The sequence below is a fragment of the Callorhinus ursinus genome, unplaced genomic scaffold (assembly GCF_003265705.2).
Source record: "Callorhinus ursinus isolate GAN/ISIS: 27379988/994484 unplaced genomic scaffold, GSC_fseal_2.0 scaffold40, whole genome shotgun sequence".
Classification (NCBI taxonomy): domain Eukaryota; kingdom Metazoa; phylum Chordata; class Mammalia; order Carnivora; family Otariidae; genus Callorhinus; species Callorhinus ursinus.
In genome coordinates this window covers 8,199,667-8,223,597 of record NW_027397102.1, presented here as the reverse complement: position 1 = coordinate 8,223,597, position 23,931 = coordinate 8,199,667, and the positions used below count along the sequence as shown (strand labels likewise).

Here is a 23,931-nt window from a genome sequence, read left to right as displayed (position 1 = left end):
TACCTTCTGTATTCCACATCTTGATTAATGATACCGTAGTTCATCCAGGGACTTAAACAGCTGTCGAAATAATTTCCAATGTGTCTTTCACTCCTAGTATCCAATTCAGGAGATTTTGTCATTTTTATACTGTAAATATCTTTTTTCCACCTTTGCACATTTGTAATATACTTAGATATTGGGATCTATGCTATAGAGCTGCATACATATCCAAAACACAAAAAGAAATCTATTAAAAATACATGAATCTTTTTTTTACTTCTTTTTTTATTATTATGTTATGTTAATCACCATACATTACATCATTAGTTTTTGCTGTAGTGTTCCATGATTCAATGTTTGCACATAACACCCAGTACTCCAAGCAGAACGTGCCCTCTTTAATACCCATCACCAGGCTAACCCATCCCCCCACCCCCCTCCCCTCTAGAAGCCTCAGTTTGTTTCTCAGAGTCCATAGTCTCTCATGGTTCCTCTCCCCCTCCGATTTCCCCTCTTCATTTTCCCCTTCCTGCTATCTTTTTCTTCTTCTTTTTTTTTTTTTTTAACAAATAATGTATTATTTGTTTCAGAGGTACAGGTCTGTGATTCAACAGTCTTACACAAGAATACATGAATCTTTCTATCACTCAAGATCCAGTGCTAAGCTCTGGCATAGGGTAACTAATAACTCCAGAATCTATTCTTACAGCTAGCACTCTTGAGACCCCAGGGAAATTCTCCTTCACATCCTTTACACTATATCCTTGAACCAAATGATGACTGCATTCAAATAACATAAAGGTTTATAGATTGTACCAGTGTTGGAGAAGGGCACTACTTTAGGGTGTGAGGAGAATTTAAGCAGCCAAAGTACAAAGATAGGTGAAATGGTAAATTATCTTTCACATCCTTTTCTCATCTGTTATCAATGGCATAGATTCTTGCATAACAAAGAATCATTTCTTAGTGGTGCTAAACATGCAATTTTTTTGTTACCCTTCATGTTCCAATCCCTTATTGTAGAGGTACTCATGATTCTCACAGTATGCACATATATAAGCTGAAGAAAATTTTGTACTGTTGAATAACTCACATTACTCACATATTTATATATGTAGATATGTAAATCATCCATGATACTGATTCTTTATTTTAACAACTAGATGAATATTAGAAATACAGTTTTTCTTTATAAAATCATTTAATAAGGTTTAGAGTTTTAGAAATTTAGAGTTTAGAAAATTAAATAAAAGAACATCAGATTTATCTTAATAACTAAGCTATTAACTTTGACATTATTAATTATAATTCATAATATTTTCAATTCAATAAATTATTTAAAATATTTAGAAACAAATAAAAACAAAATATTTTAATTTTTGATTTTTATATTTAGTTAAATTTGCATTTTTGATAAAAATATATTCAAATTTTGTACCCTTTGGATACAACTGTATTTTTTAATCCTTCAGATTATTAAGATAAGGAAATATTCAGATAATGAAAACAGATAATATAAAAGTGGAACATAGAAAATAAATAAATAATATAAAATAAATATAAAAAGAAATAACGATATTGTGTGTTTAATTTTTTTTAAATAGAAATAATGAAAGTGAGCAGATTTCTCTTGAGCATAACTCCTGCAAAATTCATCAACAGGGCAGGACATTATATATTCTTTATTTAATGTAAAGTTAACTCCTCATCAAAACAAAGACTTTGAGCGAGGATATTATTCTCATCAAGTTCACAATTTGAAAAGGTCAGATGAAATCCTTGGTATTTTTTATGTGGAAATTTAATTATTGATCAAACCAATGGAACAAAAAAGAAAAATATTCATATCAAATTCACAACTCAGAAGTAATAAATGCAACTATGTCCAGCCCATTAAAAAATGAAAAAAAATTACATTCATGAAATCCAGAAAATTGGAACATGAAACCTCTGAATCTTTACTATATTTATTGAATTATGGTCATGAAAAATGGCTGTCATATGAATATTTCTTACAAAGCATAATACAATTTTAATTAATGCTCTATATTTTACCAATTAGGTGAGCATAGCAGACACTTAATTCATTTTGCACTAAAGTTCTTTCAAATGGAGAAATAACTGGAAATAACTGGAAAATGGCTTTGTATTCTCCATTCAAAAACAATGTATTTTATCACTGTTACTGCTCACTTTACAACCAACCCTTAAGGTCGGCTTGGATTAATAAAAATATTTATGTCTCTGAGGCAGTTAGATTTGCAGTTAAATGAATACAAAATGTCACTTGTATATATGCAACTTCCATAACAGAGGAAAAATGAAAAAAAACCCAACAATAATTATAGTTCAACAAAGACAAGTAAAGGCAAGTGTAGAATTCAGTCACGATGTTCTTAAAATAATATGTGTCCAAAATTAAGCAAACATAATTGTGCACACTATAGAAAAAACAGAAATTTAGATTTGTTGGATATTATTTTGAAATCTGTTGTCTAAACCTATAAAATGGATAAAAATGAATAAAGTAAATGGTCACTATCTAGGATGAAAAATTGAAAATGGTATTTTTAATTTAATAGATTAAAAAGTAAGAAAATAAATCATGTGAAATTTTAAAAGTGAATTTTATTGAGCACAACTAGATTATAGGAGGGAAAATTTATGATGAATAAATAACATTTAATATAAAATTACAGGTTTTGATTACAGGTAAGAGAGCGTAAAATAAACCATTTTCAATTTTAAGCTAAGATTTAAATCATTCTTGAGGGTGAGCCTGTATTAATGATGCTGACAACTTTGGTTAAAGAAAAGTATACAAGACAAAATTTGGGCTGAAAATACAGAGGCTTTTTTTGTGCTATGTACAGAGTACATCTTGAACATATTGTAATTGTTATTGGGAGACATGGCTTCAACTGTGCTGATAATAATGAGAGTTTCTTTTGACAATTGAGATTATATATGATAATTTCCGGGTCTTCCCAAAGATAGATAATTTTAATTTAATATAATATATATTAATGTTGACCTTACAACCATCCTTAGACACATGATGATATGTCAACTAAATGCTATTAAAATAATTACATTTAATTTAGGCAAAATACAAAATGCACTAGAAGAATTAAGTGAAATAACAAAATATCTTTAAATGAAGAACAACTTGTGGTCTTTAGTGGAAAATGAAACTAATTTTGAATTTATTCGCTGTTATTTGGTCTGAAACTGTTGCTTGTTACTAATAATATGAACAGGAGCTTTAAGAAAACAGATGTTTGTCTATTTCATATTTAGCAGGATTAAATGTTTTAAATAGGAAATGGTTCTCTATATTGAAAGGACCTGCTTAGAAATATGCAATAAAAGTGATATTCCAAAAATAATTACATTAAAAAAAGAAAAATGTTTGCACAACCACAAGAAAAAATATTCACACACAAATATTGCCCAAGCCAATTTCTATAAAGACTGCTCTACAGAATGACTTATTCTTCCTTTTAGGTCAAGATATAGTTTTGAATGAAAGACATTTGAACAGGTTGGACAAACATACTGCCATAAAGTTATATTATAATTTGTGAGTATTGGAAATTTTGAAAGCAGAAATTATACAATATCCTATAGATTTAAATATTGCATTGGAAATAATAAAAATCACAGTATAAGGCATGGAGATTTATGTGGTGAAGTTAAAATATCTTGTAATATGGTAGTATTTGGCTGGCTTAGTAGAGTATGTGAATCCTTTTTTTTTTAATTCAATTTTTTATTGTTACGTTAATCACCATACATTACATCATTAGTTTTTGATGTGTTCCATGATTCATTTTTTGTGACTCTTGATCTTGGGGGTTTTTAGTTTCAGCTCCATGTTGGGTGTAAGGGATTACTTAAAATTAAAATCTTAAAAAAATCTTGTAATATGTATCAACAATGCTTTATCATATGTAACATTACAGTTTTTGTCCAGGATAGGTGAAGTACATGATTGTGGTTGAAAAAATTGGGTACTATATTTTGTAGTTCCATTTTATCATGAGTAGGGTCTAGCCTAAACTGTTCAACTACAAAATCTTGAGGTAATAAATGATTGTTGTCCTAAATCACTAAGTTTTTATTATACAAGAAATGCTAACTGAGGTAATGGTTTATATTTTAATCTAAGTATTACTTAAGAATCTTAAGAATTGTATTGATAATTCCACTTACTATTACTCTCTTTCAGCTGAGGGAAGTTTCTCCAAATTGAAATTAATGAAAAACTAGCTAAAAATTAGTATGACTCAAGACACCCTGTCTTATTTAGTATTGCTGTCAACAGAACACAACTGATATTATTATTATAAAAATGTAATGATTTTGTAAAATAAAGGCCAGAATAAATTTTATGTAATTAATATGTAATAAATTACAAATTATTTATGTATTTATTTCATTACTCATACAAATATTGTTAACTCATCAACAGAATACTCAGACCTGCACAATAATAATTAAATTCAGTCAGTTTTGGTATTTTGTCCCAAACTCTGTGAATTTTAGGGAATAATCATTTGTCCATCTCCACTGCCATTGTTTTACATCAAACCTTTAATTACCTCTTGACTTCAATATTTTTTTAGATTTTATTTATTTGTTTGACAGAGAGAGACACAGCGAGAGAGGGAACACAAGTGGGTGGAGTGGGAGAGGGAGAAGCAGGCTTCCGGCGGAGCAGGGAGCCAGATGCAGATCTCGATCCCAGCATCCTGGGATCATGACATGAGTCGAAGGCAGACGCTTAACGACTGAGTCACCTAGGTGCCCCTTGACTTCAATATTTTAATATTCTTCTGTACAGTCATGAGGATGACCAGGTTATTCTAATATTCTTCTAACATCCTCCACCCTCACCCATCCTCTGATTCTTTCTATATATGCCGTCCTCCGAAAATTCTTTGGAAAATATTAAAATCTTATGCCATTTACCTGCCTAAAATTCTTTAGCGATTCTTTATCAATCTGTAGGAAAAATCAAAACTCTTTGGCAGAGCATACACTAACCTTTATGAATGGGCCCTTGCCTACCATAATTTCAGCCTCTTTTTTCAACACTATCCTCATAGTCACCCTTTTTCAACACTATCCTCACAGTCATCCTTCACTGCAGCCAGGTCAAACTCTATAATTTGTGGGGCCAGGGCAAAACTCCTTTCAAAAATGATTAACAATTTCAAAATGGTGATGACATGTTATTAAATCAGTATGAGACCCTTCTGGGTGGAGGGCCATAGGCAACTACTTAGGTCACATACTCATGAAACTGGCCCTGAGTTCAGCCACTTCCTGAATAGTTTATAGTTCCCTGAGCATCCCATTCATTTCTCACTTATCTACCTTTGCATATCTTGTCCTTTTGTTGTAAAGCACCTTTCCTTATTTCTTTTAAGAATTTTCATCCAATTAAAAAATGCTGCCTCTTCTGGGGTTCCATAGAACTTGAGACTTATTCCCATTGTAAGACTTTCCATATTGCTACTACATGTTTACAAATGTCTCTGAAAACCACTAGGGCAGGGATCATGTTTTATTCATCTCTGTGTCTCTAGCCTCAGAATTTACTACAGGAGAGGTGCTCTGGAAGGTAGACTTTCATGTAGGTTAGTATGTGAAATGAAGATAACTTATAGTTTGTACTTAATTTGCAGAAATTAAAGAACTGATTAAGTGGCAGAGTTGCTTCAATGATCTCACAGACCTATCATGAACAAACTGTATTGAATCACTATGCTGTGTTCATTTACACATACTGATAAAGATTCTCTCAGTAACATTTGGAGACAAAATTAAGAATATGATCCAAAATATTTTATAGGATCAATGGAAAAATATGATGGTTGATACCTTATCTTTTGGTTAAATTCATAAGGTGATAATATCTGAATGTAGGTTATTTATTATTTTACCCCTTATGCTCACTATTTAATCACATTTTATTTGCTAAGGGAAGAGAAGATTCTTTCCAGTTTTGACACGTCTTGTGACTATCAACACTAAAGATTTAGTTTTGAAAAACACTTTAAATTTGATATCTTTCAGAAAAAAAATATTCACACAAAAGTAAACAGAATACAAAGGTTAGTGAGAAGGAAATTCAAAAAGTATTTGTTGTAAAGCATAGATAGGTACTAGATTCTAGAGCATTAAGACTTACTGTATAGTGCTACTAAATAAGGTCTTTCTAAAAGGCCTTTGGCTTTCAGACCACTTAATTAGAAATGTTTGTGTTTTAAAATATGATTAGCTCCTGACCATGCCAAGGCAGCAATAACAGAATGATGGAGTTCTTTTGGTATGTGCTTTTGCTGGATATTATATCCTGCTGTGTTTGTACAAGAATCTCAGATTACTAGTGGTGTCTGAAAGGAATTGTTGCTCTTAAGAATGTCCTCACCTTGCACCTGGGTGGCTCAGTCACTTAAGCATCCAACTCTTGGTTTTGGCTCAGGTCCTGATCTCAGGGTTGTGAGATCGAACCCCGCATCGAGCTCTGTGCTGGGCATGGAACCTGCTTAAGATTTTCTCTCTCCCTCTCTCTCTGCCTCACCCCACCCCCCTCAAAAAAAATAAAAGAAAGAAAAAGAATGACCTCATCTTTCTTCATCATTTCTACCTATGGTTATTATCAAGAAACGCGTTTACCATGATTTGTGTCTGTATATACACAGAGATGCAGATATATAATGTTTGATATCTGTGCTTTAATTGAGATGTATTCTATTTAATTTATTGAGATTCTGGAGAGTTATTTCTTTCATTTGGATCCATTTTTGGGGGGGTTGCTTATACTAGAGAATTTCTGTGTTCTGTATTTAAAGGTGATGTTAAAGACAGTATTGTATTTCAACTAATAACAGCAATAAAAATAACATGTATTGAGTTTGAACTGAAGCTCAGAAATATTAAGTGACACACTAAAGGTCACATAGCTAGAAGTTGATAGAGCCAGGACTTGAGTCCAAATCATTTCAAATCCAAAGGCCACATTCTTAATCACAACAATTCTACCTTCTGATCATATAGGCTCCTGTTGGGATCTGATGGATGAACGAAAGCTCTCTTGATCTTAAGTAGTATCTCTTCCCAGCTACATTTCTAGAATATGTATTATTAGTGACTCATGAGTTTGAGTTAAGGTATTACCATCCAATGGAATTCATCCTAAAAAAAAAAAAGAATTCTTCCTTCATATGAATAAAGAAAATAATCTGTTTCATCCAAAACAAATAAACTAAATTGTTATGTCATTAACATTTTAGCATAAAACAGGTAATCACATGTCTTTCAGCTTTGACTAACATTTATTGGGCACACACTGTGTGATAAGCACTGGGTTAGACATGTACACATCACAACATTGAAGGAAGGATAATCAAATAATAATAGCATTTATTGAGTATATATTATACACTAAGCAATTTAGGCAATTTTTATATATCTTCTAATTTAATTATCTGGATATTCCTGTGAGTTAAATACCCCTAATCAACAAATGAGGATATTGAGCATCAAAAAGGTTTAGATGTTTCTTTGAGGTCACAAAGGTAAGAAGTTGTGGGGACTGCATTTTATTCGAAATCTCCTGGCCTTATTCCCTAACTGGGACTATGAATCAGCATTGCTGTTTTTGTTCTGAGTTTTTATATATGTAAAATGTGGTGATTTAAGGTGGTGTTAATTCAGCAGCTTTTGTCCTAGCAGAAGTTGGCTTCACTGCTACTAACATGTTAAACAATAGTAACAGAGATTTGTAGCATGATGACACAGGAAAGGCCAAGTGACAGCATGAAAGAGGCTGAGGCAGACAGCACCTTACCTGCTGAATAACTTTGCCTGGGCCAATCCCCAATACAATGAGCCTCCTTGTCGCATATATTTTTCACTGATGTTCCCATTCCCTGCTGTTCACATGTGATCTGATCACTTTCTTACATCTTGTTTGGAATTAGGCTATTAAAAATGAGAAGGTGGTTGCAAATTCATAAACAATTCTTTTTTCAGTTTTAGCACCCTTTAACTATTCATGGAGCTGTGTACATTCTTCCTATTTTCTGGTCTTCATCTTTAGTGTGAATGATAAGGCAAAATTATAAAGGTAAATCTCAGTTTTTCAACTTACTTCTACCATGGATATAAAGATTAAAGAAAAAAAGTGTATAATTTAACCATCTTTAGAAAAAAGTCTTTTAGAGAGACCACCAAGCATGTGAAAATAAAGCAACATTCTTCACATTCCTGAGATTGAGTCTCTTGTCCACCAGTTACATTGCATTAAAATTCGGTTTGTATTCATCTAATGAATGAATTATTGAAATTTCCCAGGGAAATAAAGCTGCATCCACTTTTCTCAAATCCTATTGTTTTGGCAAATATATTGAGCATGGGTTAATAATTTCAGCCTCTCATTTATTTAATATATTGCAGATGGATATCTGTTTAAGTCATAATGGGTCACTTCTGCCAACAGACAAGCCCTTCAGAGTTTAGCAGAGAGAAATACATGCATGCTTTATGTATCCTTAATTTAATGTGAGATTCCTTATCTTTAATCTCTGGAAAGCAGTTCTATCAGCAGGATGAACTTCTCTGTATGGAAGAAAATCAGTTTGAGCATAGCAGAAATCCCACCATCTTATGCTTATTTTCTCTCCCAATCCTGATGCAACACACTACATGACAAAAGAGAAATACTGAGCATCTTTCAACAATATTCCTGACCATTCATTTACAATTAGATGTACATGCAATTTCTCTCTAGCTATCTGGTGTAAGAAGTATTTTCTTTGTCTCCACATTTTTCCACATTCCTGATTCTGACCAAAGTTTACTTTGTCTACCTTGTGGTTCTATGTTACACAAATTTTGACTAAATCTATCCTAATAAGTGACTGAATTAAAATTAATCCATCACACATGTATTTCTATAATTATTTTTCGTAAACATTTGCTAAAAATTTAAAATCACTCAGATAATATATCGTTGAAATCAGAGTGGTTTGGTCATAATTCATTCACAAACCAGGCTTTTTAAAAGCAGTTATTATAAAAGCTCTAGAAGAAGACATAGGGAATGTATTTAAGTAATCCTAGACTGGTTAGACCTTCTTAAACAATACACAAAACCTCAAAACCATTAAGATTAAATAAATGTTATTTTATAACATTTTAAATTGTATGCATTGAAAAATGTACCATAAATAAAGACAAAAATGCACATGACAAGGTGAAATAGAATGTAAACTATGTCTCTGACAAGGCCCTATTTCTTTATTATACCTTAAATTCTAAAAATCAATAAGAAAAAGCCAACAACCCTATAGAAAAATAAGCAGAGCTATTTCTAGACAACTCAGAAAAATGCAAATGGCTTTTAAACATATGAAACGTAATACAACATTGATAATAGGAAAATATATACAAATTAAAATTATGAGATGCCAGTTTTTGCCTATAATTTTGTCAAAATTTAAAGAGTTTGATTACATACTCTGTTGTAAAGGCTGTGGGAAAAAGGTTTTCTGACAAATTGTTGGTAGGACTTAAACTTATACAACTGAACTTAGCAATATCTATCAAAGTAACAAAATGTATATACCATGAGCTCCAGCAATTCCACCTCTAGGAATTTTACCTTTTGTCATAGACATTTTCATGTGTTCACATATATCATGTGCAGTTGTATATTTATATGTATACATATATACATATTCATAAACATATACATAAAATTATGTGAATAAAACAATAAAGTATCTTTAGGCAGATAAACCAGAAACTGTTAAGAGTGGTTGCTTTTTGAAGGAGGACAGTAAGGATGAGGGGTGGTGTTGCTGGGAAACTCAGGGATGGGGATCCACTGATTAAAGAGAAACTTGCTTTTCATTCTATTCTCTTCTGTATTCTTTGACTTTTATTATATTAATTATATATTAAGTAATATATATTCAATTATACATTTTGCATAGGTATTATCTGTTTTAAAAACTAAAGCTCTCTATCTTTTGTGCCTAATATCTGAGTTTCTAAACTAAGAAATGAATATTGTGTGTGAATTTAACAAATGATTAAAAAGGTCAAATTGGAATGCAGAGCTTAAAAGTAAACAACCCTTAGTCTAGGACCAGTATAATGCACAGATGGTGGCTTTGAAGAGAAAATAGTTTGGACTTAATAGTCAAACAAATCTGGCTTAAGATACTATATATGCCATTTGCTAATTATGCAGTCTGAGACAAGTCACTATCTCTATAAACCTCAGTTTTCACATCTGTAACACTGGCATGATAATACCTACATCATAGTGTTTCCAAAAGATCCAATGAGATAATATGAGTGAATTGCTTAATACAGGACTAATTGTATAGTAAGCATTCAATAAATATTTATTTGTAACTTTTAAAATTATCATCATAGAAAATATCCCTGAACAATGACTTTAGGATATGTGAATTTATTTTTTCTTGTTTCTATCCCTAATTAGGCATAAGTAATGTAAGTCACTTATTTAAATACTCTGAACCTCAAGTTTCCCATTTGTAAAATTAGAATAATTATTCCCACCCTACTTACCTCAGAGTTTTAAAAGACTGATATGAAATTATGTGTATGGAAGGGCATTGAGTAGTGTAATACCCAGAGGTATTATTATCATCCCAGAAAGGTTAGTTTATGCTCTTTTTATACATCTCTGTTGATGAAGATTCCACAAACTTCCCCTAGATATTTTGATGCTATCTCTGGATTTCCATTCTGCTTATGATTCACTGGTAGAGGAAATATGTTAGAGAAACTACATTTAAAAAATGTTCTCACAACAACCCACATCCTGTGGAAAAGTTACTTTCATTCCTCATTCCTCTTTTCAGGACCTGAAATCACCATAGGTGTTTGACTTCATTCTGAACTGCCTTACATCCTTTCATTGTTTGCATGGGGGATGTCACTGATGGAATACAAATATCATATCTGTTTGGATAAAGCCATTAACCCATTATAACCCACTTTGCTTGGATTACTGTCTGAATTGCTAGCACCTAAGAGAATAGAAAAGAAGACTAGGGGGAAAAATTTAGGGGGAAAAAAGCAGGGCCTGAGGCCTGCCAATAGGAACCTGAGCTTCTAGTTCTGGAGAAGGTGAAAGTGAGGTCTATTTCACAGCCAAAGGTAACAGTGAAAGATCCCAACAACAGAAAGGGGTATTGAAAACTAAGATGGATTACCTTCACAATTTTGCCCAGGATCACACCCAAGTTTTAAAGTCTTTGAAATCCTAAGGCTCAAGACTTATATATGGACTCAAAGGTAGAGGAGAACATAGAATGGGTACATGTTTCCCCCAAAATATCATATGTTGAAACCTAATCCCCAGTGTGATGGTGTTTGGAGGTGGGTCCTTTGGGATGTATTTAGGTCATGAGGGCATAGACCTCATGAATGGGATTAGTGTCTGTATAAAAGAGACCCAGGAAACTTCCTTGCTCTTTCCACCATGTGAGGATAAAGTGAGTAGGTGCCATCTGTGGATTGAAAAGTGGGCCTCCACTAGGTACTGAATATGCTGGAAACTTAATCTTAGATTTATAGCCCCCAGAATTGTGAGAAATAAATTTGTATTGTTTAAACACCCAGTGTATGGTATTTTTGTTTTAACAGCCCAAATTGAACTAAGGCAAGACCCTTTTTTTTTTAAAGATTTTATTTGTTTATCAGAGAGAGGGAGACAGAGGCAGGCAGAGGGAGAAGCAGGCTCCTTGCTCAGCAAGGAGCCCAATGTGGGATTCGATCCCAGGACCCTCGGATCATGACCTGAGCCAAAGGCAGACGTTTAACCAACTGAGCCACCCAGGCGTCCCTAAGGCAAGACTCTTCAATGCTTTCCTCCAAAGCTTGAATCCCCTATGAAACATTTTAAACAAGTGAACGTGCATTATCTTTGCTTGATCACTTTCACTGACAAGGAACTAATTTCCTAAGAAATTAATTCCACCTTTGTTCTCCTCAAAAACATTGGAAATTTTTCTCCTAATTTGGGCTATGTGGTAATACAGGTTTTATTGCTATTTCAGGTAACGGTTCATCAGCTATCTGAAGACAGAAATTGAAGGCACTTGGACTTCCCAGTATTCTAAGTTCTATGCTCTATCAATTTTTCCTACTCTGACATGACTTCATACCCCTATACTATCCCATTTTCTTATGGATGGACGCTTGTTTGTCAATATCCTATGTGGTGTCCATAACTAAACATAATTTTACAGGTGTAGTTGGAATAATATAAACTAGAACAGGTCTCTTAGCTTCTTGTTTCTTGAACTTCTCCTTCTATTAAAGATCACTTCAGCATCTTGGGAGCAAAAGCATACCATTTTGCTTTCTCATATTGTGCTTACTGTTGATAAACACCCTAGATGTTTTTTTTTTATATACATGTATGATCACTAAGTTATGCCTCACATCTTTTATGCAGATGGTTGATTTTGTGGGCACGTGTGTGCATATGTGTGTGTGTGTACATACAGATATATAGTGATTATTTTTGGCTGGATGTGGAGTATGGGACTTTCAGTTATTTTTATATATTTTTTTAGAGAAGGGGGAGAGAGAGAGAGGGGCAAAGGAAGAAGGAGAGAGAGAGAATCCTAAGAAGGCTGCATGCCCAGCATGAAGCACAATGCAGAGCTCGGTCTCACAACCCTGAGATCATGACATGAGCTGAAATCAAGAGTAGGACACTTAACCAACTAAGCCACTCAGGCACCCTTAGTTTTATAATTTTCTATATCTATATTCTAAATTGTCCATGAAGAATATATACCTCGCTTGCAATAATAAAAATAATGGAAGTTATTAAAACTGAACAGATATATTATCTTTTGGGGAGTCATGGGTATTTAAACTACAAACTCAGTATAACCCTGATAACTCCCCCAGATCTTAGCTTACCTTTTCTTGCAACAAGGAACTGAGCCAGCTGTAAGAACACTTGAACAGGCAGGCTATTTTCTTCTCTTCCTGGAAGATAATGGAAAAAGCATACTATTTAGTGAATATGCTTAGTGGCTAAGATCGTAAGCTCTGGAATCAGACAGCTTGACTCTAAAAGTTGCTAGCTGTGTGACCCAGATCAAGTTATTTAACCTCTCTCTGTGCCTTTAATTTTCATCTGTGAAATGGAAGATATTTATATAACCAGTCTCATGAGGTTATTGCTAAGATTAAATGAGCTAATATAAGCAAAGTGATTAGAATAGTATATAGTTAGCCCTCAACAAATTATTATTACTGTTATTATTATTAAGCCATGGGATTTTGAACCCATATATAGTGGAAAAATGCAACATTTGAATTTGGTAAGATCTGACATATTTTACATGTTTTATAGGAATATGGATCCTGGCCATAGAGAAGTATTCCAAATATGTGCACTTCTCATCTTTTAATATAGTATGTTATGTTTTCTTCTTTCCTCCATTCTTCCTTCCTTCCTTTTTCTTCCTTCCTTTTTTCCTTTTTATTTTTTTCCTTTCCTTTTCTCTTTTTATATTTTCTTTCTTTGCTTCTTTCTTTCTTTCTTTTTTCTTTCTTCTTTCACTTTCTTTCCTTCTTTCCCTCCCTTCCTCCCTCTTTACCTCTTTCCTTTCTTCCTTCCTTCCTTCCTTCCATCCCTCTCTCTCTTTCCTTCCTTCCATTCTTCCATTCTTTCTTTCTCCCTCTCCATCTTTCTCTTTACTATTCTCTATCCTTCTATCTTTCTAAATTTCTTTATTATTTCTTTCTAATTCATATTGTTTTTTTTTTAAAGATTTTATTTATTTATTTGAGAGAAAGAATGAGAGAGAGAGAGCACATGAGAGGGGAGAGGGTCAGAGGGAGAAGCAGACTCCCTGCCGAGCAGGGAGCCCGATGCGGGACTCGATCCCGGGACTCCAGGATCATGACCTGAGCCGAAGGCAGTGGCTTAACCAACTGAGCCACCCAGGCGCCCTCATATTGTTTAAAATACACAATTCTTATCTTGAGAATATGGTACATATATTTTTTAACTTGACTATCTTTAGAAGTTTTGATACTTCTAGTTTCTCAATCTTGTGTACACCCATCATGAGCCAAGAAATCTCATGAAGATTGAATAACTTTTATTATTTCTACAGATGTACTAAAGACATTAATAAACAAGCTGATGGTATTTCTTTCCTTGCAGTTTCCAACCACAAGTAGAAGCAGCAATTCAAAAACAAAATGATTGAAATATTTTTGAGTTTAAGGAAAAAAAAACACTCCCAATCTACTCCCCCCTACTGATGATGTATATTCTTTAAAAAGCTTCTCTTAAGCTTATTTGAAGACTGACTGACATAGCATAGTGTATAATCTCCACTTAAGATCAAATCATCCCATTCATACTCAATCAAAAAGAAGATTTGTGGTGAAGATAATTAGGACTTCCATTCTTTTGGGTGGTCTGGCCAGAAATGAAGCTATCTGAGGCAGCCCTACTCAAATAGTTTACTGAATATAGCATAAAAGATTTAAAGTTCTTTCACTCTATTCCTTCCATCTAGTCCAAATATCATCAAGGCATTTAGAATGCCCACAATAGTTTCTAACATTGGATCTATTCCATTTTCATTTTCTGTGTGGTCTAAGTTAAAGCAGTGTGAGCAAGTTAAAGAGCATTGGACTGACATTAGCTTCACATCTTCAAGGTGTTTTTAGAAGTGAACTATACCAGAAGGCTTAAAGTTGTTTTTCCCCTAGTCTTACTGTATAGCCTTAGGAAGGTAACTTCACTTCACTGAGCTTTAATTGTCTCTATTGTAATACCACTATGATTACTCAACCAGATGATGAGCTTTAAGAGAGATGAAGTCAGTATCATACTTGGTAATAGAATTATAACCTCTAGCATAGCACCTTATACTCAATAGGCCATCAGAAGATATTTTGTGTTTAAGAAGTACTTGCCCTGCTTTCCTCAAAAGATTGTTGTAAGAATTAATTGAGATACTAGATGTGAAAGTGTTTTGAATAGTAACAATTATATAATTGATATTTTAACACACAATTAAGGATAAATAATACAAATTTGGCTTTTTAGAGTATTTCACATAAATTTTCTCCCTTGATCTTGACAATGATTCTATAAGGTAGATGTTTTTATTTTAGTTTATAGATAAATAAATGAGGGCTTACTGGATCACTCAACTAGTAAAAATTGAACAGAGATTCTGATGCAGGATTTCTGGAATTTACTCAAATTTGCTTTTGGGTGGTTAACAATTTTGGAGAATCTGATACTAAAACAAACACATGAAATATGTTATACTTGGCCCAAAAGATGAAGTTCCATCTGGCTTTAAAGGTAGTATATAGTTTCATTGTTTCCCATTTGTTTTTTCTACACATGTTTTGTGAAAATTATTGTTGAAGCCAGAGTATTATTAAAGATGCAACTCCTGGGGCACCTGGGTGGCTCAATCCTTAAGCTTCTGCCTTTGGCTCAGGTCATGACCCCAGGGTCTTGGGATCAAGCCCTGCATCAGGCTCCCTGCTCAGCGGGAAGCCTGCTTCTCCCTCTCCCACTCCCCCTGCTTGTATTGCCTCTCTCACTGTCTCTCTCTCTGTCAAATAAATAAATAAGATCTTTAAAAAAAAGATGCAACTTCTGATTTGCATTGCAATCAGAAATTCTCTGATTTCAGTATTGCAAACTGGCCGGGTAATAAAAACTAATCAAGAGTAAATTCCCAGCAGTGAAAAGAAAGCATTTCTTGCTTTAACATATAAACAACATGACCCTCATTGTAAGTTTCTCAAAACTTATAAGAAAGAGCTTTTTATGTTGAGTTTTCAAATTGAATATACTGGGTCATCTGAATTTAAAAGGAAAAAATAAATCAATTTCACATAAATTAAACTTTTAAATTTTATTGCTTTTTTTAATGGCTGAGGGCTTATATTTAATGGCCTCTGAAGCAGTGTCTTTTAATTTCATAGTTTGTGCACTACCTTCTTTTACTTACTATATTGGACAAACAGTACAAAATAGCATTTTTCTCAAGTCAAGGACAAGGATATGTGCTTGATGGTGAATAATTCTAAAAGACTATTGTTTGATTCAGTGCTGCTTTATTTTTCTTGAACCTGGTAGGCATCTCATTCCACTTGGAGGAAAATGTTTCTTCTTTTTAGCAAGGTTACTTTTGTGATGAGCATTAAAAGATAGCTTTAAGCCATCCACAATTATGACCTTGACTAGAAAAATGTAAGTTAATAAGGCTTCAACAAATTATGGTCTTTTTAGTCGATTTGCCTAGTGAACTGTTAATTGTAAAACTGAAAGACATTATGTTCAGCTTTCTCTATCACATCTTTTGTGTTTTAACAGTGACACTTCATTGAGTGCAATTAACAAAGCCTAGGAGATTTATTAACACACTTCTTCATGGCCAATGATCCATTCCACTTAAGACATAACACTGTAAAATGCACATTATCTCCTTTTGGCACTTACAATAATGCCTCATGAACTAGGAAGGCATATGTTAAAGCAGATAAAATAGCATTATTAGCTGACAAATCTTACAATTTATTAGACAGTTAATTTATCAGCTTAAAAGACACTTAAAACAGCTGTGCATTTAATGTCTTTTTAATGTATCCAGTAAAACTTGCATAATTGCCTGTAGTGCAATTTATTTTTAGCTATGTTGCAAAATGTCTGCATTTACTGTTTACATCTTCTTTAATTTTTCCTGCAAGGCTCATCACATCTCTGCCTGAGCCCTAAAGGCCAGGCCAATAATCAGACAAAAAGCCTTCTCAAACAAATGGTTCCCCATGAATGAACTATTCAAAAGTGCATGCTGCTTGGGACCAAAGGAGTGTTAGTATTTTATCTCTACCCCAAGGGCAAAGGCTGCAGTTCCAAATAAATAAATAAAACACAGGAATAAAACCAGGATGACTCAAATTAGTAGGGTGTAATAGAAAGCTGTTTCAAGCCTCCACATCACAATCAGATGGTAGCAGGCTTTCTAAGTATTTGAATTTGGAGCCCATTCAGAACTACATGTCTGGAGTATGAACTGACAAGGCTTTCAGACTACATTAGCAAGGTTGTTTCACTTTATAATTAAAGTAACAGTTCCTTGATGATAAAATGTTTTGTATCTTAGTATTGCACAAGAGGCACATAGGAGAAAAGTATGAAAAATAAGACACATTTCATGGCTCTATTGTCATTTAGTTTAGTTTCTTTCTTGCTCTTTGATTTAATAGAAACTTTGCTAAAGCCTCCTATTTTTTACAGAATTTTTCACAGTAATGATGTCAGGACTAGTTATTATTAAAGTAAAAAAAAAAAAATCAAACAGTACAAGTTGCCCCTAATGAAATGACAGCTTAAAATTTGATCTTTGGTCTTTAGAAGGATTTGTAGTAGCCTACTAAGGAAGAAAACTGGCTTCTTGTTCTAAAGTTTAGATCCCCTACCCCATCCAATATGACCTTGCCCACAGCTGGAAGGAAGAGGAATGTGCTCATTTTTTAGGTAATGAGTGGTGCCCAATTTCTACTTTTCCTTTAACTCACTTAAAGATTCCTTATATTTGTTTCAGAGGTACAGATCTGTGATTCAACAGTCTTGCACAATTCACAGCGCTCACCATAGCACATACCCTCCCAATGTCATCTAAATCTTTTAAGCTGCTATTAGAACTTGAAATTACAACCAAAAAAAGGGGGGGGGGAGAGAGAGAGAGAAATGTGTATCAGCATACATGTACACACAAACCATTAAAATAACTTGCAGGATTATAAACTTATATGGATTAAGAAAAGTACTTCTCCCATGGATTGGCCAGGATCTCAGGTAGCAGGTTTAATGAGATCTAGACTCCACATTTATTCCCTACTTATTCAGTATTGAGTCCAATATAAATAAGCAGGTAGTTAGAAAAGAGAAATTTCATGCATTTTGCTTTTTGTTTTCTAATTCATTTTCCATTGATGTGTGTTTTTCTCTAGGAACTTGCAAGAGTCTGTGTGACACAGAGAAATATTTATATTCTCAAAGCTTAGTGAAAGAGAAAGAAGGTAATGATGGCTAAGAGAAGTGACTACACTAGATCCACAAGACAATATTATGAGCAAGATAGACTCTTTGTAGACTCACAAGTCTGAAACAAATTGCTCCAGTAAAATTCTAACCTAATTGAAAAGTAACTTTAGATGAGACTCAGAAATTTGCCATATGTAAACTAACTTAATTATTTAGCCAGAATAATCAAAATGTTTTTCACTTAATTTACACTTCTTTAACTGGACTGATAGTTATAAAAATTGAGGTCTTTCATGTGTATACTCTTAAGTCTTTGCATTTCACTTCACATCCTCACAATAGCCCTGTGGTATAGATATCACCAATATATAAATGAGAGGAAACTCAGAATCTAAATGACTTGCCAAAGCTCACCTGTTATGTAAATCTCAGAGCTGGGGTGAAAATTCACACCTGCCTCGTAATCATTGCTGGCTTTGACTGGCCTCATAGAACATAGAAAGAATACTACCTAGACTGAAGTTCAGGCTCAAGGTAAAACAACAACAAAAAAGTATACAATCATTACCTCTACAAAAGATTTCTAGTCCCATTACTTAAAAAAATGGATCATACCTTCTGCTCTGTCTCCTATAACCCATACAAATTTAGTCACTTTGAGAAAAAGAAAATAATCAGTTATATTTCTGAAGCTGTTCTCTAAAAATGTATTGAGATATTTCACCAAGTTTCAGCCAAGAAATACAAAACTATGTCATCTTTAATGATAGATATCTTTTATTATTCTAATGAACCCTTTCCTAACATTAAAAAGAATTGGACAAAAAACCCTACTCACTGAAAAATGTTCTTTCATTTATAATTTCTAACAGGAATTTTTACTTATCTACTTGTTTTTGTATTCAAGTTTCAAAAGGCATAAACTACAGAGTTCCAAATATTGTCACTCTGCCTATTGCATTCTAGGTGTGTGGATGTACTGGTTTTTTAATGGATATATCTTAGTGACAGCATAAGCGTGTGTGTGTGCACACTAGTGTGTGTGTGTATGAGTGTGTGCACATTTGCATGAATGCATGCTCAAAATTAAGAAAGAAAGAATAATGCATTGAGGATAACAGCAATATTTATGGCCCTTACATGAATAAAAGGAGATATTTATCTGTTTCATTTCTAATTAATTATAAACATTGAATGGCACATTCTTCACACAGGCAATAGTTTACTAATGGTAACTGTTTTATCATCCGATTAGGCTAGTATTGTGGACAACTTCACTGCCACAGTGAAAATGGTAGGACTGTCACCTTTTTCTTCATTGTGGTCTAATTCCAATTTGTTTTAGATATTTTCTTTTGAGGAAATCAATCTGTCTATTAGTGACTCTAATAAGGATTTCTAATGAAGGGCCTGAAGTTTTAAAGAAATGCACCAGCCCACATAACACTGGTACTACAAACCTTTCATTTACTGAGTTTAAAAGCTAATACTTTTCATAGTACATCAATTATGTACCAAAAGTTTCTATGCCCTTGACTGGGAAACCAAGCAAATTAATGAATTAAGATCTCACATCAAAGTAACATATCATTGATTCCTTGTATTTTAAGTAAAATAACTGATCTTTCCTCTAGAAAAAAGACAAACTCCAGAAATACATTTGAGTTCTTTTAGGTGCTATGTCTCCATAGAAAAAAATCATATACCTCCCTGTTCTTATGTTGCATGAATGTAGAATGAGAACATCAACTAAGAGTTTAGTTCTTATGAATCAAGTTTTCTCATAACATTGAAATAATCAGTAAGCATTGAAATTAAGATAAAGCTAACTTGTCAAGAAACCTGGATTCTACCACCAGTTTGTTCTCACAATAGGACTTCTGATTAAGGAAGAAATGACTTAACTTCTCTATAAGTTTCTTTAGCTATCAAAAAATGTGAGGACCAAAAGGAAATAAATCAAAAATTTTAAAGCTCACATGAATAAAGATGTATTCATGAGGGACACCTGAGTAGCTCAGTGGGTTAAGCCTCTGCCTTTGGCTCAGGTCATGATCCTGGGGTTCTGGGATCAAGCCCTGCATGGGCTCTCTGCTCAGCAGAGAGCTTGCTTCTTCTCCCTCCCCCCTCCCCCTGTTTGTGCTCTCTCTCTCTCTAAGAAATAAATTACAAAAATATCTTTAAAAAAGATGTGTTCATGAGTAATTTAAATTAACAAAATTACTTCAATATAATTTTGTTAATCTTTAAAACTATTTTAACACATAATTGTATTGACTCATCATACCTAAATTATTATGGAACCTTTTTAAAATTTATTTTTTATTTTTTTATAATCTTTTTTTTTTTTTAGATTTTATTTATTTATTTGTGAGAGAGAGAGAGAGAGAGAGAGAGAGCGAGCATGAGAGGGGGGAAGGTCAGAGGGAGAAGCAGACTCCCTGCCGAGCAGGGAGCCCGATGCGGGACTCGATCCCGGGACTCGATCCCGGGACTCCAGGATCATGGCCTGAGCTGAAGGCAGTCACTTAACCAACTGAGCCACCCAGGCGCCCCATTATGGAACCTTTTTAACAAGGCCATCTGTGGTTACTTGTGCTCAAATTATATAGTTATAAAATATTGCTCTGTCCAAATTTTAGACAATGATTTTAGACTCTAGACCCATATATATTATGGATGCATTCTGAGCATGGTGTTTGTGATTTCATATGTTTTCTTTATATTCCAAAGTTTCCTTACAAAAAATAAAATAAAATAAACTATAAATAATGTGATTGGCAGTTTCTTACAAAACTCTTACCATACACTCTAGGAATTACACTCCTTGGTTTTCACCTAATTGCGTTAAAAACTTATGCACACACAGGCGCCTGGGTGGCTCAGATGATTAAGCGTCTACCTTCGGCTCAGGTCATGATCCCAGGGTCCTGGGATCGAGCCCCGCATCAGGATCCCTGCTCAGCGGGAAGCCTGCTTCTCCCTCTGCCTGCCTCTCCCACTGCTTGTGTTCCCTCTCTCGCTGTGTCTCTCTCTGTCAAATAAATAAATAAAATCTTTAAAAAACAAAACAAAAAAAACTTATGCACACACAAAACCCTGGACACATGCTTATAGCAGCTTTATGTACAACTGCCAAAACTTGGAAACAAACAAGATGTCCTTTAGTAGGTGAATGGGTAAATAAACTGATAATGGAATATATTCAGGGCTAAAAAGAATGAGCTATCAAGACATGAAAAGACATGGAGGAAACTTAACTGCATATTACTAAGTGAAAGAAGCCAATCTGAAAAGGCTACACACAGTATGATTCTAACCATATAACGTTCTAGGAAAGGCACAATTATGGAGACAATAAAAAGATCAGTGGTCGTCAGTGGTTAAAGGGACAGAGGGATGAAGAGGAGAACAGTGGATTTTTGGACAGTGGAACTGTCATTGCCATTTAGGAAAAAAAAAAAAAGCTCACCTAGACATGGACACTGCTACCAGAGTATAATTGTAAATTATTTAAGGAATATTCAATTACTTAGCTAATTCAAATGCTTGAAGGTAGTCCCTCTCAAGATTGAACAAACACTGCTTTCCTGACTTTGTTCTCAGAAACTCAGGCAGTTATCAGAGTCGGCCAGAGAGCAGCACTCATTAAATTCTCTCTTAAAGTTCATTTTTTTTGTCACCTGTTTACTTCAGGGTTATAATCCTTAGGTTCCAGTTGTTATGAGGTAGGCACACTCAATGAATAGAAAACAAGGACAATAGTCATTGAGCATTAGACATCAATTTTTATGGGTGATCTAATGTATTCTAAGAAAACCCAATGAACTAAATATTATTATCATCTCCATTTACAGTTGAAGGCACTGAAGCTTAGACAGGTTAAGTGATGTTATTAAAGTTATGTAATTACTATATGTCAAAGCCATGGTTTGTACCAGAATCTGTCAAACACTGAATCCTGTTTTCTTAAACAATATGCTATACTGCCACACATCTTCCCTTTCTATGGTTGTCAGATTTAGCAAATAAAAATACAGAATGTTCTGTATTTTATCTGAAAACCCTAACTTGACTATAAATTTAATGTTAAAATATGTTTTATTTGGGCCCAAAAGAAAGAGGGCTTTTTGAAAATTAGATCATATTTGAGTTTGGGAAGTTGGAATTAACAGCTCATTTATAATCCTTTATGGATAGTGAAGGACTGATGAAGCTCATGAAAGAAGTTGGAAAATAGACAATTCTTTAAAGTTTGCTCTATCATTCTGATTTTCTACTTTCTCAGGAGAGTCAGCTTCAGCCAGAAGAGGCACTAACCTTCCTTTTTTCCCAGATTGCTAAGTAAAATCTGGAGAGTATGAAGGAATCATATGATAAACAATATTCCATTTTGTACTTTGTGAATGTGACTACTGTATTACATAGTAGCTGGTTGATTATGTTTTCTCTCATTCCAAATATCTAAGGAATTACATCAGACCATTAGGAATGTAACCTTCATTATCATCATATGGACCAGGAATATATTGAATGTCAATATACTAGGTACCAATTAGAATCAATAAGATATTAAGAAAAATCAATTGCCCACTAGGGCTTAATGAATATGGTCAAGGGTCATAGTATCATTTAATATACTTAATCATCTTAGAAGAACCAAAGGTCAAGGTAAGCCCCAGCTTCTTAAACTTCTGGGAAGGAGGATAAAGGGACATTTGAGAGACCTAGAAGTTGGTTTCTCATCTTAGTTGACAGTTCTTTTTCAGAGTAGTATATGTGACCAAATATCAAGAAACTAAAGCAAAGTACAAGCCTGCCTTCACTGAACTTTGCTACAGATACATGTGCTCCCACTATAGGGTTTACCAGATAAAGGAGGTTAAATTCAATGAGAGCAAGATCCCTCCCTCCCAGGGTTATAAAATCCTTGCTGTGAATATTTGTAAGAAGGAGAACTGGCATGGGATACAGAAGTACTTAGTGACCTTGGAGAGCTGTCATACCCAATAGCAGGTTGATCCCCAGAGAGGTTCATTAAGAAGGCTTAAAATTAGCTGTGTATGCACTCTTATATTGTAGGTAGAAAACTATTATATTTTTTACCATAAAGGATACTACTAATTATTCTCACATATTCAGTAACTATTTGGGTGTGAGTAATGGAGGACAAAATGAATAAAAGGAGTGGAATACTCTAAAAATGGGGAATTTAAGATTTTATCTAGGGGTGCCTGGGTGGCTCAGTCGTTAAGCGTCTGCCTTCAGCTCAGGTCATCATCCCAGGGTCCTGGGATAGAGCCCCGCATCGTGCTCCCTGCTTGGCAGGAGGCCTGCTTCTCCCTCTCCCACTCCTCCTGCTTGTGTTCCCTCTCTCGCTGTGTCTCTCTCTGTCAAATAAATAAAATATTTAAAAAAAAAAGATTTTATCTAGAGTCTCAATACCTTTGGCAAAATTACAAGTTAGTTTAGAGCTTTCCCATGTCTGTTACCTCCTATACTTTGCCTTCTAGGTTCCTAGAACACTCAGACTTTAAAGATGTCCAGGTTAGAGCTCTACCCTTCTCTTCCATGTTTCATAATGATCCTTTAGTCCTTCAACTTTGTCCTTAGAACTTAAAATCTTTTCTTCTTTCAATGTCTTTAGCAGAGTTAATTTTTAGGAGGAAGGCTTTTTACATTAAAGCACAAGCAACTGATAATACTTTATAGTATAAAATTAACTTTCCAAAAATATTTGAATTTTTTGAGAATATTTGTTTCTAGCACCAAGTAGTGAATCCGTAATGGAAAGATTTAAATAAGGACACATTATAATCAGGGATGGGGCATTTTCATGGTAC

General features: G+C 33.9%; 1 long non-coding RNA gene across 1 annotated transcript in view; it reads left to right on the top strand.

Moving 5' to 3' along the window:
* LOC141370617 (uncharacterized) overlaps positions 1-23,931 on the top strand; it is a 42,547-nt gene that overhangs the window by 10,595 nt on the left and 8,021 nt on the right. Inside the window, exon 2 of the long non-coding RNA XR_012374808.1 lies at positions 3,490-3,565. This is a non-coding gene — a long non-coding RNA (uncharacterized lncRNA). The remainder of the gene's footprint in view (positions 1-3,489; positions 3,566-23,931) is intronic.